The sequence below is a fragment of the Saccopteryx leptura genome, chromosome 2, assembly GCF_036850995.1.
Source record: "Saccopteryx leptura isolate mSacLep1 chromosome 2, mSacLep1_pri_phased_curated, whole genome shotgun sequence".
Classification (NCBI taxonomy): domain Eukaryota; kingdom Metazoa; phylum Chordata; class Mammalia; order Chiroptera; family Emballonuridae; genus Saccopteryx; species Saccopteryx leptura.
The window spans coordinates 321,056,191-321,075,219 of record NC_089504.1 but is presented as its reverse complement, the minus strand read 5'-3'; the positions used below and the strand labels follow the sequence as shown (position 1 = coordinate 321,075,219).

The 19,029-nt window shown below is 42.8% G+C and overlaps 1 non-coding gene across 1 annotated transcript; it reads left to right on the top strand.

Moving 5' to 3' along the window:
• The first annotated feature begins 13,010 nt into the window (after positions 1 to 13,010).
• LOC136396184 (U6atac minor spliceosomal RNA) lies at positions 13,011 to 13,136 on the top strand. Its single transcript, XR_010749586.1, has one exon. It is a non-coding gene; the product is annotated as a U6atac minor spliceosomal RNA (small nuclear RNA).
• The last annotated feature ends 5,893 nt before the right edge of the window (positions 13,137 to 19,029 follow it).

Below are 19,029 nucleotides of genomic sequence, written 5' to 3'. Positions count from 1 at the left end.
GAGCCTGGAAGGGGTGAACTGACTGTATTTGGCTGAGAAAGGAGCCTAGATACTGTTTGAGAGAAGGAGACAGAACTCTCGTACCCATGCTCGGTATTAAAAGGACCGCACAGAGAGCCTCACTCACAGCTTCCTGCCCAGGGCTTCGGGAGCGGAGAGCTCTGGAAGGACTGGAGTTGCCAGGGGAGAGTGTGGTCTCAGAGGCACAGGGGGAGACACTTGGAGGGATGGCCACCCTAACCCCTGCCTGAACCGCCCCAAATCTAAAGTGAACATTTTTACTCAGAGCAACACCAGCAAAGGGAAGAAATTACCCCGCCCACCGGAGGCTCTCCTGTTTCAATCAGAACAAAAAGGCGCTTAGAGGCAGGCAGCATCTTAGGGATACCGGTAGTGAGTGCTGGGGTCTGAGCTAAACCGCCCCCCCACACTGCTGAAGGCTTCCCTGAGGCAGGCGGGCTGGTGGTGGGAGGGCGCAGCTGCAGGAGCCAGGGCAGTCTGAGAGAGCTCACGCGCGCATGCGTGTTAGGGCCTGCTTCTCAAAGGTGGAAGCCCTGCGGCCACTGCGGAGGTCGGGGCAAGTGCGTGTCCTGCCCAGGGCAAAAGCAGTGGCCACTGCAGAGGTCTGGGCTCGTGTGCAATCCCACTCACCCTTGGAGGCGGAGGGGATCCAGAGGGCAGTGGAGGCAGTCTGAGCAGCTGCGCGTGCCTAGCCCCCCGCGAAGGCAGAGGCCACAGTGGCTCCTGTGGAGGTTGGAGTTTGCGGCGTGGGCCCGCCCCTGGTGGTGGCTGAGGCCTGGGCAGCAGCGGAAGCAGTACAAGCGGCTGCGTGCAGTGCACGGGCCCACCCACAGAGGCAGAGGTCTTGGTGGCTGCAGCGCAGGTCCGGACTCCCGCACAAATTACACCTGTGGCTTGGGCCCGCCCCTGGCAGTGGCTGAAGCCCAGGTGACAGCAAAAGCAGTCAGAACAGGCATGTGCCCGGTGGCAGAAACCCTGGCAAGCCACTGCAGAGGTCCGAGCTTGCACGCAGTCTGGCCTGTGGCGTGAGCCTACCCTTGGTGGTGGCTGGGGCCTGGGAGACCTTGGGGTCTGTACAAGTGAGTGCGTGTGGGCCTACCAGGGGCAGTGGAAGCTGGGGGCAGGGGGCTTCAGAGGTGGGCTGGCACTGGCAGCGCCCTAGCCCAAACACCCGAGGTGGCAACAGCGGGTGGAGGGGGAAGGCTGACAGAACACACACACATTGGGAGAACAGACGCCACACCCATTGGTCCCCTGAGACCACACCCTTCTGAGTGCTGAAAAAGAAGAAAAAAAACAAAATAAAATTAATAAAAACTCTGGATAGAAAGACATCTGAGGCTCAGGGGCAAGCCACATCCAATACTGTACCTAATCACTGAATTACACTACTGAACCCAACAAGTAGCCAGCAATAAGAGGCAGCAGAAAGTGGATCTCAGGGGAATTTGAACTTTCAAAGGAACTTCCCCAAGGCCAAGAGTAGATAAAAGCTAGCCTAAGAGTGCAGCTGATATTTACAATGGCACCTGGGTCCAGCAGAAGCAGCCACAATATCTGGATCACCTGTAGCTCCAAAAAGGTAGATAAGAGCCAGTCATAGGCAGTGACCCCCACCGATCTGTGCCAGACTCTGGCCAGGGAGGTCCAGGACAGGCATATCCAGTGGCAAGATACAGAGAGCATCAGTTCAGGACCTAAAAACCCTTGTTAGAGAGGTAGCTTAAGGAAGGGCTCCTCACACCTGACCCAACTAAGACATAGAAAATGCCAACACAAATAGCAAAAAGAATAGTGATAGCAGATAAGCAGTCCACAGCAGATTACAAACAACAGCTGATGCCAACCCAAGAAGACCTAGAAACAACACAACTGAAAACTGGAGGCAGACAATACCAACCCTAGACTCAGCTAGCTACACAAACAACACACTCAAAGGAAGAGTGTATACACAGACAAAATGGGAAGACAAAGAAATGCAATCCAAATGAATAAACAAGAGAAATCCCCAGAAAAAGAACTGAGTGAGATGGAAATAACCAAATTACCAGATGCAGAGTTTAAAATAATGATTGTGAGGATGCTCAAAGATCTTAGAGCAACAATGGATGGACATAATGAACACCCAAATAAAGAGATAACAAGTATCAGAAAGGGCATTGAAATCATAAAAAAGAACAAGACAGAAATGACAAACACAATATCAGAAATGAAGACTACACTAGAAGGAATTTAAAGCAGGCTGGAAGAAGCAGAAGATTGAATCAGTGACTTAGAGGACAAGATAAGCAAAAGCATGGAAGCAGAACAGCAAAAAGAAAAAAGGATCAAAAAGTCTGAGGAAATTCTAAGAGAGCTCTGTGACAATATGAAGAGAAACAATATCCGCATAGTAGGGGTTCCTGAAGGAGAAGAGAAAGAACAAGAGATAGAGAACCTGTTTGAAGAAATTATAGCTGAAAATTTCCATAAATTGATGCAGGAAAAAGTCACACAGGTTCAAGAAGCAGAGAGAACCCCATTAAAAAAGAACCCAAAGAGACCCACACCAAGACACATCATAATCAAAATACTAAAGCTAAGAGATAAAGAAAGAATACTAAAAGCTTCAAAGTATCTTACAAAGGAACCCCCATAAGGATGACATCTGACTTCCCAAAAGAAACACTTGAGGCCAAAAAGGAATGAAAAGAAATATTCAAAGTAATGCAGAACAGTAACCTACAAGCAAGACTTCTTTATCCAGCAAGGTTATCACTTAAGATTGAAGGAGAAATAAAAAGCTTCCCAGACAAAGAAAAACTTAAGGAATTCATCACAACCAAACCAATGCTGCAACAAATGTTAAGGGTCCTGCTGTAGACAGAACAAAGTGTGTGTGGGGGAATCTAGTAAAAGAGGAATGTAGATTTAAAGAAAAAAATGGCAATAAACAACTACATATCAATAATAACCTTAAATGTAAATGGATTAAATGCTCCAATCAAAAGACATATGGTAGCTAAATGGATAAGAAAACAGGACCGGTACATATCCTATCTACAAGAGACCCACCTCAGAACAAAACATACATATAGACTGAAAGTGAAAGGATGGAAAAAAAATTTCATGCAAATGGAAATAAAAAAAAAAAAGCTGGGGTAGCAATACTTATATCTGACAAAATAGACTTTAAAACAAAGTTTGTAGTAAAGGATAAAGAAGGTCATTACATAATGATAAAGGGAATAATACAACAGGAAGAGAGAACCATTATAAATATCTATACACCTAATATAGGAGCAGTTAAATACAGTGTGTCCGTAAAGTCATGGTGCACTTTTGACTGCTCACAGGAAAGCAACAAAAGACGATAGAAATGTGAAATCTGCACCAAATAAAAAGAAAACCCTCCCAGTTTCTGTAGGATGATGTGTCAACATGTGCGCATGTACAGATGATGACATAACACTGTGTATACAGTGGAGCAGCCCACAGCCATGCCAATCGAGATGTGGACGGTACAGAGGAAAGTTCAGTGGGTTCTCTGGCTCGCTAAATTCAAGTCCATGACCAAAGTGCAATGTGAATATCAGCGCGTTTATAATGAAGTGCCACCACATAGGAATAACATTACTTGGTGGGATAAGCAGTTGAAGGAAAGCAGCAGTTTGGTGGAGAAACCCCATTCTGGTAGGCCATCAGTCAGTGATGAGTCTGTAGAGGCTATACGGGATAGCTACCTAAGGAGCCCTAAAAAATCTGCGCATGAGCCCACATCGAACTGCACTAAATAGGTATAAAACTGGGAGAGTTTTCCTTTTATTTGGTGCAGATTTCACATTTCTATTGTCTTTTGTTGCTTTTCTGTGACCGGTCAAAAGTGCACCATGACTTTATGGACACACTGTATATAAAGCAAACTTTGATGGACATAAAGGACCAGATCAACAGCAATACTATAATAGTAGAGGATTTTAATACACCACTAACATCACTGGATAGATCCTCAAGAAAGAAAGTTAACAAAGAAACAGCAGAATTAAGGGACACGCTAGATCAACTGAATTTAATAGATATCTTCAGAACCTTTCACCTTAAAGCAGCAGAATATACATTCTTTTCAAGTGCTCATGGTACATTCTCTAGGATAGACCGCATATTAGAGTATAAAACGAGTCTCAACAAATTTAAGATGATTGAAATCATATCAAGCATTTTCTCTGACCACCATGGCATGAAACTAGAAATCAACTACAATAGAAAAACTGAAAAACACTCAAACACTTGGAAACTAAATAGCATGTTATTAAATAACGAATGGGTCAACAATGAGATCAAGGAAGAAATAAAAAATTTCCTTGAAACAAATGAAAATGAGCATACAACAACTCAAAATCTATGGGACACAGTAAAAGCAGACCTGAGAGGAAAGTTCATAGCATTACAGGCATAATACCTTAAGAAGCTAGAAAAAGCTCAAATAAACGACTTAACCAAACAAAAGAATAAGAAAAAAAAAAAAGCAAGTAAAGTCCAGAGGAAGTAGAAGGAAGGAAATAATAAAGATCAGAGTGGAAATAAATGACAGAGACTAAAAAAAAAAAAAAAAAAAATACAGAGGATCACTGAAACCAAGCGCTGGTTCTTTGAAAAGGTAAACAAGATCGATGAACCCTTAGCCAGACTCACCAAGAAAAAAAGAGGACTTAAATAAATAAAATTAGAAACGAGAGTGGAGAGGTAACAACTGACACAGCAGTAATACAAAGGATTGTAAGAAAATACTATGAAGAACTGTATGCCAAAAAAATTAGACAACCTAGGTGAAATGGAAAACTTCCTTGAAAAATATAATCTTTCAAAAATCAATCTGGAAGAATCTGAAAACCTAAACAGACCAATTACAACAAATGAGATAGAAATAGTTATCAAAAACTCCCAAAAAACAAAAGCCCTGCGCCTGATGGCTTCACAGGCAAATTCTATCAATCATTCAAAGAAGAACTAACTCCTATCCCTCTCAAGATATTTCAAAAAATTCAAGAGGAGGGAAAACTTTCAAACTCCTTTTATGAGGCAAGCATAATTCTGATTCCAAAACCAAGCAAAGACAACACAAAGAAAGAAAACTAAAGGCCAATATCCCTAATGAATTTAGATGCTAAAATTCTCAACAAAATATTAGCAAATCGGATATAGCAGTACATGAAAAAAATCATACATCATGATCAAGTGAGATTAATTCTGGGGAGGCAAGGCTGGTATAACATTCGCAAATCAATCAATGTGATTCATCACATAAACAAAAGGAAGGAGGAAACCACATGATAATATCAATAGATACAGAAAAAACATTTGATAAAATTCAGCACCTATTTATGATCAAAACTCTCAGCAAAGTGGGAATACAGGGAACATACATCAACATGATAAAGGCCATTTATGACAGACCCACAGCCAACATCATAGTCAATGGGCAAAAGTTAAAAGCAATCCCCTTACGATCAGGAACAAGGCAGGGGTGCCCCCTTTCACCACTTTTATTCAACATAGTTCTGGAAGTCCTAGCCACAGCAATCAGACAAGAAGAAATAAAAAGCATCCAAATTGGAAAAGAAGAAGTAAAACTATCATTATTTGCTGATGATATGATACTGTACATAGAAAACCCTAAAGTCAGAGTCAATAAACTACTAGACCTGATAAATGAATTCAGCAAGGTGGCAGGATATAAAATTAATACTCAGAAATCAGAGGCATTTTTATCACCAACAATGAACTGTCTGAAAGAGAAATTAAGAAAACAATCCCTTTCATTACTTCAACAAAAGAAATAAAGTACCTAGGAGTAAATTTAACCAAGGAGGTTAAAGACCTGTACTTGGAAAATTATAAAACATTGATAAAAGAAATCAAGGAAGATACAAACAAGTAGAAGCATATACTGTGTTCATGGATAGGAAGAATAAACATCATTAAAATGTCCATATTACCCAAAGCAATTTATAAATTCAATGCAATTCCTATTAAAATACCAATGACATACTTCAAAGATATAGAACAAATATTTCAAAAATTCAGATGGAACCAAAAAAGAACATGAATAGCCTCAGCAATCTTGAAAAAGAAGAATAAAGTGGGAGGTACACACTTCCTGATATCAAGTTATAGTACAAGGCCATTGTACTCAAAACAGCCTGGTACTGGCATAAGAACAGGCATATAGATCAATGGAACAGAACAGAGAACCCAGAAATAAACCTGCACCCTTATGGACAATTGATATTTGGCAAAGGTGGTAATAGCATACAATGGAGTAAAGACAGTCTCTCTAACAAATGGTTTGGGAAAATTGGACATCTACCTGCAAAAAATGAAACTAGACCACCAACTTACACCATTCACAAAAATAAACTCAAAATGGATTAAAGACTTAAATGTAAGTTGTGAAACCATAAGCATCCTAGAGGAAAACATAGGCAGTAAGCTTTCCAACATCACTTGCAGCAATATATTTGCTGATTTATCTCCACATGCAAGGGAAATAAAGGACAGGATAAAAAAAATGAGACTATATCAAACTAAAAACTTTTGCACAGCTAAAGACAAATTATGAACAAAATAAAAAGGCAAACCACACAATGGGAGAACATATTCGGCAATATGTCTGATAAGGGGTTAATAACCAAAATTTATAAAGAACTTGTAAAACTCAACACCAGGAAGATAAACAATCCAATCAAAAATGGACAAAAGAAATGAATAGACACTTCTCCAAAGAGGACATACAGATGGCCAATAGGTATATGAAAAAATGTTCAACAACCTCACTAATCATTAGAGAAATGCAAATTAAAACCACAGTGAGATATCACCTTACACCAGTCAGAATGGTGCTCATTAACAAAACAACACAGAATAAGTGCTGGAGACGATGCGGAGTAAAGGGAACCCTCCTGCATTGCTGGTGGGAATGCAGACTGGTGCAGCCACTGTGGAAAAAAGTATAGAGAGTCCTCAAAAAATTAAAAATGGAACTGCCTTTTGACCCAGCCATCCCACTTTTGGGAATATATCCTAAGAACACTACATCAATGATTCAAAAGAAGAAATGCACCCCTATGTTTATGGCAGCATTGTTTACAATAGCCAAGATCTGAAAACAGCCCAAGTGCTCGTCAGTGGACGAGTGGATTAAAAAGCAGTGGTACATATACACAATGGAATACTATGGGGCCATGGAAAAGAAGGAAATATTACTTTTTGCGACAACATGGATGGACCTGGAAACTATTATGTTAAGTGAAATAAGCCAGGCAGAGAAAGAAAAATACCGTATGACTTCACTCATTTGAGGAATCCAATGAACAATATGAACTGAGGAACAGAATAGGTGGGATCATAAGGTCCAGAGGGAAAGTGGACAGAGGGAAAGGGGATGATAAGATGGGATGGAGCAGAAAAGCAAAACTGGGGGGAAGGTGTTGCAGGGAGGAGGGCAAGGGGGATGTGGTGGGGAACAAGGGGGAGGGGGAGGTATTCAGGGGGACTATGTGCACCCAATAAATTAAAATAAAATAAAATAATACTCATAACCTTCATTCCTTTTTCCAGAAGAACAACTGTAACCCTACTTTTGCCCCACCCCTGTATATGATCCATTAGTTTCTGACAAAAAAGCCAAGAATATAAAATGGGGAAAGAATAGTCTCTTCAATAGATGGTGTGGAAAACTAGATAGTTACATACAAAAGAATGAGATTGGACTACTATCTTTCAGCACACACAAAAATTAACTCAAAATGAATTAAAGAATTGAATGCAAGACTTGAACCATAAAACTTTTAAACAGGTGGTACTCTTTGACATCAGTCTTGGTAATAAAATTTTTTTGGATTTGGCGACAAAAGCAAAAATCAACAAGTGGCACCACATCAAACTAAAAAGCTTACACACAGCAAAGAAAACCAACAAAATGAAAAGCAACAAACAGAATGGCAGAATATTTTTACAAATCATATTTCCTAAAGGGTTACTATCCAAAATATATAAAGAGGATGTGAGGGCGATCTGGCTGCGACATCTGTCACCCCATTGATCGCCAGGGTTGATTCGGCTGATCTGGCTGGCTAGGCGGGTGTCCCCTTCCTCCCTCACCGCTCCATGTGCATCCCTCCCGAAGCTGCGCGCTCGGTCGAAGAGGACGACCTTCCCCGCTAGAGGAGAGGACCGTTCTTCGGTCAAGGGTATACGAGTAGCTGCGCTCCCCTGCTAGAACCTCCAAACAAGTCTCAAAATATATAAAGAACTCATACAACTCAATAGCAAAAACAAACAATCTGATTAAAAAATGAACAGAGGATCCAATAAACATTTTTCCAGAGAAGATATAAAGATGGCCAACAAGTTCATGGAAAAGTGCTCAAAAGCACTAATTATCATGGAAACACAAATCAAAAACCACAATAAGATGTCACCTTATAGCTGTTAGAGTGACTATCATCAAAGACAGAAACTAGTGTTGGCAAAGAAGTGGAGTAAAGGGAACACTGTGCACTGTTGAAAATGTATTTTGGTGTAGGCACTATGAAAAACAGTATGGAGGTTTCTCAAAAAATAGAGTTATCATATGATCCAGAAGTCCATTTCTGGGTATTCATCCAAAGAAAAAGAAAACACTAAGTAGAAATGGTATATGCACCTTCATGTTCATTGCAGTATTATTTATAATTGCCAAAATATGGAAGCAACATGTGTCCATTGATATGTAACACCACATTTTGAGTAAGAGATGAGTAACAAAATGAAGAGTATGGGCTTTGAAGTCTGACAGAACTGAGTGTGAATCCTAATCTATACTTACTTAATTGGGAACCTTGAACAAAAAAGTTATTTAATTGTTCTTAACTCCAATTTCTTTTTTTTTTTAAATTTTTTATTTATTTATTATTATTTTTTTTTTTTTCATTTTTCTGAAGCTGGAAACAGGGAGAGACAGTCAGACAGACTCCCGCATGCGCCCGACCGGGATCCACCCGGCACGCCCACCAGGGGCGATGCTCTGCCCACCAGGGGGCGATGCTCTGCCCATCCTGGGGGTCGCCATGTTGCGACCAGAGCCACTCTAGCGCCTGAGGCAGAGGCCACAGAGCCATCCCCAGCGCCTGGGCCATCTTTGCTCCAATGGAGCCTTGGCTGCAGGAGGGGAAGAGAGAGACAGAGAGGAAAGCGCGGCGGAGGGGTGGAGAAGCAAATGGGCGCTTCTCCTGTGTGCCCTGGCCGGGAACTCCAATTTCTTATTAATAAAACACTTTATATTAAATGAAAAATAATAAAAACTATTTTATGAAATAATACTTCCTGGCATATAGTAAGTACTTAATACATATTTGTTCTCTTCCTCATACCTTATAATATCTTCCCCACAGAATACGGACTCAGTATCAGAGTCAAACAAAAGATCTAGAGCTTTTGTCTACAGTCTAATCACAGATACCTTAACATAAATCTCTAAGACAGTACTTCTTAAACTGTGTTCCACAGAGATGTTCTTTAGTTTTCTGTGATGAAATAAATTTGGGAAGCAGCTCCATGGTTTATTTCTCTTAGATATTCATAATGCATGGGAATATACTTTAAAACTCTGCGTTTGCCCTGGCCGGTTGGCTCAGTGGTAGAGCGTTGGCCTGGCGTGCAGAAGTCCTGGGTTCGATGTCCGGCCAGGGCACACAGGAGAAGCGCCCATCTGCTTCTCCACCCCTCTCCCTCTCCTTCCTCTCTGTCTCTCTCTTCCCCTCCCGCAGCCGAGGCTCCATTGGAGCAAAGATGGCCCGGGCGCTGGGGATGGCTCCTTGGCCTCTGCCCCAGGCGCCAGAGTGGCTCTGGTCGCAACAGACCAACGCCCCGGAGGGGCAGAGCATCGCCCCTGGTGGGCATGCCGGGTGGATCCCGGTTGGGCGCGTGCGGGAGTCTGTCTGACTGTCTCTCCCCGTTTCCAGCTTCAGAAAAATACAAAAAAAAAAAAAAAAAAGAAAAGAAATGTGTACTTAGAGCCCTGGCCAGTTGGCTCAGTGGTAGAGCGTCAGCCTGGCATGCAGGAGTCCCAGGTTCGATTCCTGGCCAGGGCACACAGGAGAAGTGCCCATCTGCTTCTCCACCCCTCCCCCTTTCCTTCCTCTCTGTCTCTCTCTTCCCCTCACGCAGCCCAGGCTCCATTGGAGCAAAGGTGGCCCTGGCGCTGGGGATGGCTCTATGGCCTCTGCCTCAGGCGCTAGAATGGCTCTGGTTGCAACAGAGCAACGCCCCAGATGGACAGAGTTTCACCCCCTGGTGGGCGTGCTGGGTGGATCCCGGTCGGGTGCGTGCGGGAGTCTGTCTGACTGCCTCCCCATTTCCAACTTCAGAAAAATACAAAAAATAAAAAAAATTAAAAATAAAAAAAGTTCTTTAAAAAAAAAAAAAGAATGTGTACTTTGGCCCTGGCCGGTTGGCTCAGTGGTAGAGTGTCGGCCTGGCGTGCAGGAGTCCCGGGTTCGATTTCCGGCCAGGGCACACAGGAGAAGCGCCCATCTGCTTCTCCACCCCTCCCCCTCTCCTTCCTCTCTGTCTCTCTCTTTCCCTCCCGCAGCCCAGCCGAGGCTCCATTGGAGCAAAGATGGCCCGGGCGCTGAGAATGGCTCTGTGGCCTCTGCCTCAGGCATTAGAATGGCTCTGGATGCAACAGAGCGAGGCCCTAGAGGGGCAGAGCATCGCCCCCTGGTGGACATGCCGGGTGGATCCTGGTAGGGGCATGCGGGAGTCTGTCTGACTGCCTCCCCGTTTCCAGCTTCAGAAAAATGCAAAAAAAAAAAAAAAGAAAAGAAATATGTACTTCTTTAAAAGATATAATTTCAGTTCTAGAATTTCCTTTTTAATTTTTTAAGTGAGACAGAGAAAGAGAGACAGACAGACAGGAAGGGAGAGAGATAAACATCAACTCATAGTTGCAGCACTTTAGTAGTTCATTGATTGCTCCTCATACAAGGTCTTGACTGGGGGGCTCCAGTCAAGCCAGTGACCCCTTGCTCAATCCAGTGACCATGGCTCAAGCCAAAGACCTTTGAACTCAAGCCAGCAACAATCTCAGGGTTTAGAACCTGGGTCCTCAGCGTCCCAGGTCAATGCTCTATACACCAAGCCAACACCAGTCAGGCTAGAATCTCCATTTTTTAATAGTTTCTATTTTTCTGTTGAGATTTTATATCTTACAGTCATTATGAGCATATTTTCTTTTACATCATTGAGAATAGTTATAATGGCTGTTTTAAAATTCTTGTCTGCTAATACCATTATCTGAGTCAGCTAGGGGTTGGTCTCTATTAATTATCTTTTCTCTTGCTTAAGAGTCACATTTTCCTACTTTGTATCTGGAATAATTTTGGACTACATCCTGGACATTGCAAATGATACATTGTAGAAACTCTGAATTCTACTATGTTCCTTTAAAGAGTTTCCAGTTTTTGTTTCAGTGGAAAGATGACATGGCTGAACTCAAACTGCAAGCTCTGTTTTCCCTGAGAGGGGCATCAACTAAAATCTCAATTTTTTTTTTCAGTTTTAACTGGGCTGCTTGGAGTCTGTCCCACGAATGCTTGGTTCAGGTATCAGACAAAGATCTAAGCAGAGTTTAGCATAGGATGTGAACCTTCCCCTTTCTGATTCTCTCCTTTCTGAAATGCCTTCCATTTTCAGCTGCTGTGATCACCCACGGCTGTCTTCTAGTTCTTCAAGTCAGTTGTACTGAGTTTCTATTTGCATTTTAGCCATGTTGCCTGGCACTGCTCTCTGTAGGGCCTGCTCTACCAAAAGGCCAAAAGCTGCAAAAATGGGAAGGTCAGCCAGTGCCATTGCCATCTTCACAGAGTTGGCTTACATTCAATATCTGTCTGCTTTTGATCGTTCTCCAGTGCTATCAAGTAGCTGTTTATATTTTTTGAGAATTATATTTTCTCAAGAATTTAGTTTTCATTTGCAGAAATGTGGGTGTAACATGAACTACTGGGCCATTACTAGAATTGAAACCTGTGTAATTTTCTTTACTCTAGCATTCCCTAAAGAGAGTCTCCATTGGGCAGAACCTTATTAGTATATCACAGACCTTACTATTTCATAGAATTCATTTTGGCAAGTGCTTTTTTTAGATTTTTATCATGGGAGACTTAAAAAATGGTGCTAAAACAGAGATTAGATAGTTAAAATAGCAAAATGGGTTTTGAGGGGGAAATGATGGAAATAAATGTAAGAAATGCATTAAAATGCAATCTTTCCCTTAATACTCTTCAAGTAACATTCTATGGGGAAGAGTGGTGGTTTTCTGTGACACTGCTCTGGGCAGTGAGGGATGTACCCCAAACCTCCCGATTTCTTTATCTGTTAGGCAGAGATACATATATTTTTCTCAACCCTTCTTGAACCTGTTTATATTGTCAACTATTATCAAAGTTCGCAACAATTAAATACAAAAAACCAAAATGCTTGTTTCAGAGAATTAAGATTCATTTTTTTGTTTGTTTGTTTGTTTTTTGACAAAGACAGACAGAGGGACAGATAGAGACAGACAGATAGGAAGGGAGAGAGATAAGAAGCATCAATTCTTCCTTGTGGCATCTTAGTTATTCGTTGATTGCTTGTTCATTGCTTTCTCATATATGCCTTGACCTGGGGGGCTACAGCAGAGCAAGTGACCCCTTGCTCAAGCCAGTGGTGACCTTAGGCTCAAACCAGCAACCTTGGGCTTCAAGCCAGTGACCTTTAGGCTCAAGCCAGTGACCATGAGGTCATGTCTATGATCTCACACTCAAGTCAATGATCCTGCACTCAAGCTGATGAGCCCTTGCTCAAGCCAGATGAGCCCACTCTCAATCTGGTGTTTCAAACCTGGTTCCTCTGCATCCCAGTCTGATGCTCTATCCACTGTGCCACCACCTGGTCAGGCCATGATTTTGTTTTGATTGAAGTCCTCAGGCCCAGTGTTGTATGAAAGGAGAGAAGGTTAGCACTCCCTTTGACAAGGATGGAAGAGGCTTTTGGGCCTAACAACATGCATATAGTTAAGGCATTGCCACCTACTTCGTGGCATCTAACCACTGTTTTTTGAGACTGGTAGGAAAAGCAGAACACGGAGGGCTGCCCAGCTCCCCAGAGTGAACAGCAGCCCGGAGAGACTCACGTGGCGGGAAGTGAGTTTAGCAGAGAGGGGAGGGTCCTGAGCCCAGAGCCAGAAGAGGCGTATGGACAGTATTTAGCTGCGAAACAAGTCAGGATACTGTTTGTGAGAAAGAGACAGATTTCTCAGACCCAGGATCCTTCTTAAAGGGACTGTGCAGAAAACTTCTCTCACAACCACTCTCCCAGGGCTCCGGGGGATAGGAGAGAGGATAGGACCAGAGTAGTGGGAAAAGAGTGTAATCTAGGAGGCACAGGGAGAAACACTTTGAGGGACAACCACCCTAACCCCTGGACTGAGTCACTCCCCAAATCTGAAGCAAATATTTCCCCTGGAAACAGCAATACCAGCAAAGGGAAGCAGGACACTAGCCAAACAAGCTCTCCTGTGGCACTCAGAGCAGAGCCACTTAGAAGGAGGGAGCTTTCAGGACTACAGTATTGAGTGTTAGGGTCTGAGCTGCAGCGTCCCCACCCACACAGCTGAGGGCTCACCGGAGGGCAGGTGGCGGCAGGATGTGGAAGCACAGTTCTGTGGGCAAGGGCAGAAGCTGGCCGGCCACGACTGAGGCCCGGGTGTGAGCTCAGTCTTGCCCAGCAGGGGCAGAGGGGAAGTGCGAAAGTAGTCAGGCCCAGCTGCAGACCACCTGCAATCCCGCCTGTGGGGAAGGGCAAAAGTCCCAGAAGAGGCAGAGACTTGCCACTGAGCGAGGGCGCGTGGGTGCGCAACCTCGCCTGGCCTGTGGAACCAAGGCTTGTGGCCCGATGCACGAGCCACCTCCTCTAGCGGGGTTGAGGAGAAAGCCCAGAACAGGCAGAGTCCTGTGACTGGGCTCTGGCATGCAGTCCTGCCCAGCCCACCTGAGGTGTGCAGCCGACTAGCGAGCAGGCTCCTCCTGCAGGGGCGGGGCAAAAGCCCAGAAACAGGCAGAGACCCACAGCTGAGCAAAAGTGCTCACCCTTGCCTGCGGTGCCAAGGCTTGCAACCCCGGCACGGGGCATAACCCCACCAGTGGGGGCCGGGCAAAGGCTAAGGCCGCAGAGGCACATGATCACAGCCTCTCTAGTGGAAGAAAGTCGGAAACCGCAGTGGGCTGGCACTGGCAATGCCCATACCCGAATGCCCTAGCAGCAGCAGCAGAGGGGGTGGCGGGCCTGCAGACAGACTACACCTAGGGAACACAGAGGCCACACCCATTGGAATCCAGTGGCCACACCCTTCTTATACATAGACAAAATAGGAAGGCAGAGAAATGCAGCACAAATGAATCAAGAGAAATTCCCGGAAAAGGACCTGAATGAGTCAGATATAACCAAATTACCGGATGCAGAGTTTAAAATAATGATTGTTAGGATGCTCAAAATTCTTAGAACAACAATAGATGGTCATTATGAACACCTAAATACAGACAGCAAATATGAAAAAGGGCATTGAAATAATAAAAAAGAATAAGTCAGAAATGACAAATACAATATCAGAAATGAAGACCACAATGGAAGGAATTAAAAGCAGGATGGATGAAGCTGAGGATCGAATCAGTGAGTTAAAAGACAAGATAAATGAAGGCTCAGAAGCAGAGCAGAAAAAAGAAAAGAGACTCAAAAAGTCTGAGGAAACTCTAAGAGAGCTCTGTGACAACATGAAGAGAAACAACATCTGCATCATAGGGGTTCCTGAAGAAGAAGAGAAAGAACAAGGGATAGAGACTTTGTTCAATCATATCATAGCTGAAAACTTTCCAAAATTAATGCAGGAAAATACCTCACAAGTTCAAGAAGTACAGAGAACTCCATTAAAGAGAAACCCTAAGAAATCTACACCAAGACACATCATAATTAAAATACCAAGGCTAAATAATAAAGAGAAAATATTAAAAGCTGCTAGAGAAAAAAAGGTTATTACCTACAAAGGAGCCCCCATAAGGATGACATCCAACTTCTCTACAGAAACACTTGAGGCCAGAGGGAATGGCAAGAAATATTCAGAGTAATGCAGAACAAGAACCTACAACCAAGACTACATTATCCAGCAAGGCTATCATTTAAAATTGAAGGAGAAGGCCCTGGCCGGTTGGCTCAGTGGTAGAGCATCGGCCTGGTGTGCAGAAGTCCCGGGTTCGATTCCTGGCCAGGGCATACAGGAGAAGTGCCCATTTGCTTCTCCACCCCTCCCCCTCTCCTTCCTCTCTGTCTCTCTCTTACCCTCCCGCAGTGAGGCTCCATTGGAGCAAAGATGGCCCAGGCATTGGGGATGGCTCCTTGGCCTCTGCCCCAGGCGCTAGAGTGGCTCTGGTCACAGCAGAGCGATGCCCCGGAAGGGCAGAGCATCGCCCCCTGGTGGGCAGAGCGTCGCCCCCTGGTGGGTGTGCCGGGTGGATCCCGGTTGGGCGCATGCGGGAGACTGTCTGACTGTCTCTCCCCGTTTCCAGCTTCAGAAAAATACAAAAAATAAAATAAAAAAATTGAAGGAGAAATAAAAAGCTTCCCAGACAAAAAAAAAACCCCTCAAGGAATTCACTACAACCAAACGAGTGCTGCAAGAAATGCTAAGGGGCCTGCTGTAAACAGATCAAAGGGGAAAAAGAACATAGCAAAAGAGGAATACAGCTTTAAAGAATAAAATGGCAATAAACAACTACATATCAATAATAACCTTAAATGTAAATGGATTAAATGATCCAATCAAAAGACAGAGGGTAGCTGCATGGATAAAAAAACAAGACCCATAATATGCTGTCTACAAGAGACATACTTTAGCCCTGGCCGGTTGGCTCAGCGGTAGAGCGTCGGCCTAGCATGCGGAGGACCCGGGTTCGATTCCCGGCCAGGGCACACAGGAGAAGCGCCCATTTGCTTCTCCACCCCTCCGCCGCGCTTTCCTCTCTGTCTCTCTCTTCCCCTCCCGCAGCCAGGGCTCCATTGGAGCAAACATGGCCCGGGCGCTGGGGATGGCTCTGTGGCCTCTGCCCCAGGCGCTAGAGTGGCTCTGGTCGCAACATGGCGACGCCCCGGAGGGGCAGAGCATCGCCCCCTGGTGGGCAGAGCGTCGCCCCATGGTGGGCGTGCCGGGTGGATCCCGGTCGGGCGCATGCGGGAGTCTGTCTGACTGTCTCTCCCTGTTTCCAGCTTCAGGAAAAAAAAAAAAAAAAAAAAAGAGACATACTTTAAAACAAAAGATGCACATAGACTAAAGGTAAAAGGTTGGAAAAAAATATTTCATGCAAATGGAAATGAAAAAAAAGCTGGGGTAGCAATACTTACATCAGAGAAAATGGATTTTAAAACAAAGACTATAGTAAGAGATAAAGAAGGTCACTACATAATGATAAAGGGAGCAATCCAACAGGAAGATATAACCATTATAAATATCTACGCACCTAATATAGGAGCACCTAAATATATAAAGCAGACTTTGATGGATATAAAGGGCAAGATCAACAGCAATACTATAATAGTAGGGGATTTCAATACCCCACTAACATCACTAGATAGATCCTCAAGAAAGAAAATTAACAAAGAAACAGCAGACTTAAAGGACACACTAGATCAACTGGATTTAATAGATACCTTCAGAACCTTTCACCCTAAAGCAGCAGAATATACATTCTTTTCAAGTGCTCATGGTACATTCTCTAGGATAGACCACATGTTAGGGCACCAAAGCAATCTCAACAAATTTAAGATGATTGAAACCATATCAAGCATTTTCTCTGATCACAATGGCATGAAACTAGAAATCAACCACAACAGAAAAACTGAAAAATACTCAAACACTTGGAAACTAAATAGCATGTTATTAAATAACGAATGGGTTAACAATGAGATCAAAGAAGAAATAAAAAAATTCCTAGAAATGAATGATAATGAGCATACATCAACTCAAAATTTATGGAACACAGCAAAAGCAGTCCTGAGAGGGAAGTTCATAGCATTACACTCATACCTTAAGAAGCTAGAAAAGGCTCAAATAAACACCTTGACCCTGTATCTAAAAGAATAAGAAAAAGAACAGCAAGTAAAGCCTAGAGGTAGTAGAAGGAAGGAAATAATAAAGATCAGAGCAGAAATAAATGGCATAGAGGCTAAAGAAACAATACAAAAGATCAATGAAACCAGGAGCTGGTTCTTTGAAAAGATAAACAAGATTGATGAACCTTTAACCAGACTCACCAAGAAAAAAAGAGAGAGAGAGGACTCAAATAAATAAAATTAGAAATGAGAGTGGCCTGACCTGTGGTGGCGCAGTGGATAAAGCATCGACCTGGAAGTGCTGAGGTCGCCGGTTCAAAACCCTGGGCTTGCCTGGTCAAGGCACATATGGGAGTTGATGCTTCCTGCTCCTCCCCCTTTCTCAATCTCTGTCTCTCTCTCTCTTCTCTCTCTCTCTCTCTCCTTTCTAAAATGAATAAATAAAATAAAAATAAAATCCAAGTCTTAAACTCTTAAAAAAAAAAAAATTAAAAAAAAAAAAAAAAGAAATGAGAGTGGAGAAATAACAACTGACACAACAGAAATACAAACTGTTGTAAGAAAATACTATGAAGAATTGTATGCCAAAAAATTAGACAACCTAGATGAAATGGACAGATTCCTTGAAGCGTATAATCTTCCAAAAATTAATCTGGAAGAATCAGAAAACCTAAACAGACCAATTACAACAATGAGACCGAAACAGTTATCAAAAAACTCCCAACAAAGAAAAGTCCTGGGCCTGATGGCTTCACAAGTGAATTCTACCAAATATTCAAAGAACTAACTCCTATCCTTCTCAAGCTATTTCAAAAAATTCAAGAGGATGGAAGACTTCCAATCTCCTTTTATGAGGCAAGCATAATTCTGATTCCAAAACCAGGCAAAGACAATACAAAGGAAGAAAATTATAGGCCAATATCCCTAATGAATTTAGATGCTAAAATCCTCAATAAAATATTAGCAAACCGGATCCAGCAATATATGAAAAAAATCATACATCATGATCAAGTGGGATTTATTCTGGGGAGGCAAGGCTGGTACAATATTTGCAAATCAATCAATGTGATTCATCACATAAACAAAAGGAAGGAGGAAAACCACATGATAATTTCAATAGATGCAGAAAAAGCATTTGATAAAATCCAGCATCCATTCATGATCAAAACTCTCAGCAAAGTGGGAATACAGAGAGCATACCTTAACATGATAAAGGCCATTTATGACAAGCCCACAGCCAACATCATACTCAATGGGCGAAAATTAAAAGCAATCCCCTTCAGATCAGGAACAAGGCAGGGTGCCCCCTTTCACCACTCTTATTCAACATAGTTCTGGAAGCCCTAGCCACAGCAATCAGACAAGAAGAAGAACTAAAAGGCATCCAAATTGAAAATGAAGAAGTAAAGCTATCATTATTTGTAGATAATATGATATTGTATATTGAAAACCCTAAAGTCTCAGTCAAAAAACTACTGGACCTGATAAATTAATTCAGCAAGGTGGCAGGATATAAAATCAATACTCAGAAATCAGAGGCATTTTTATACACCAACAATGAACTGTCAGAAAGAGAAATTAAGGAAGCAATCACCTTCACCATTGCAAACAAAAAAATAAAGTACCTAGGAGTAAATTTAACCAAGGAGATTAAAGACTTGTACTCGGAAAATTATAAAACATTGATAAAAGAAATCAAAGAAGATACAAATAAGTGGAAGCATATACCGTGCTCATGGTTAGGAAGCATAAACATCATTAAAATGTCTGTATTACCCAAAGCAATTTATAAATTCAATGCAATACCAATTAAAATACCAATGACACACTTCAAAGATACAGGACACATATTCC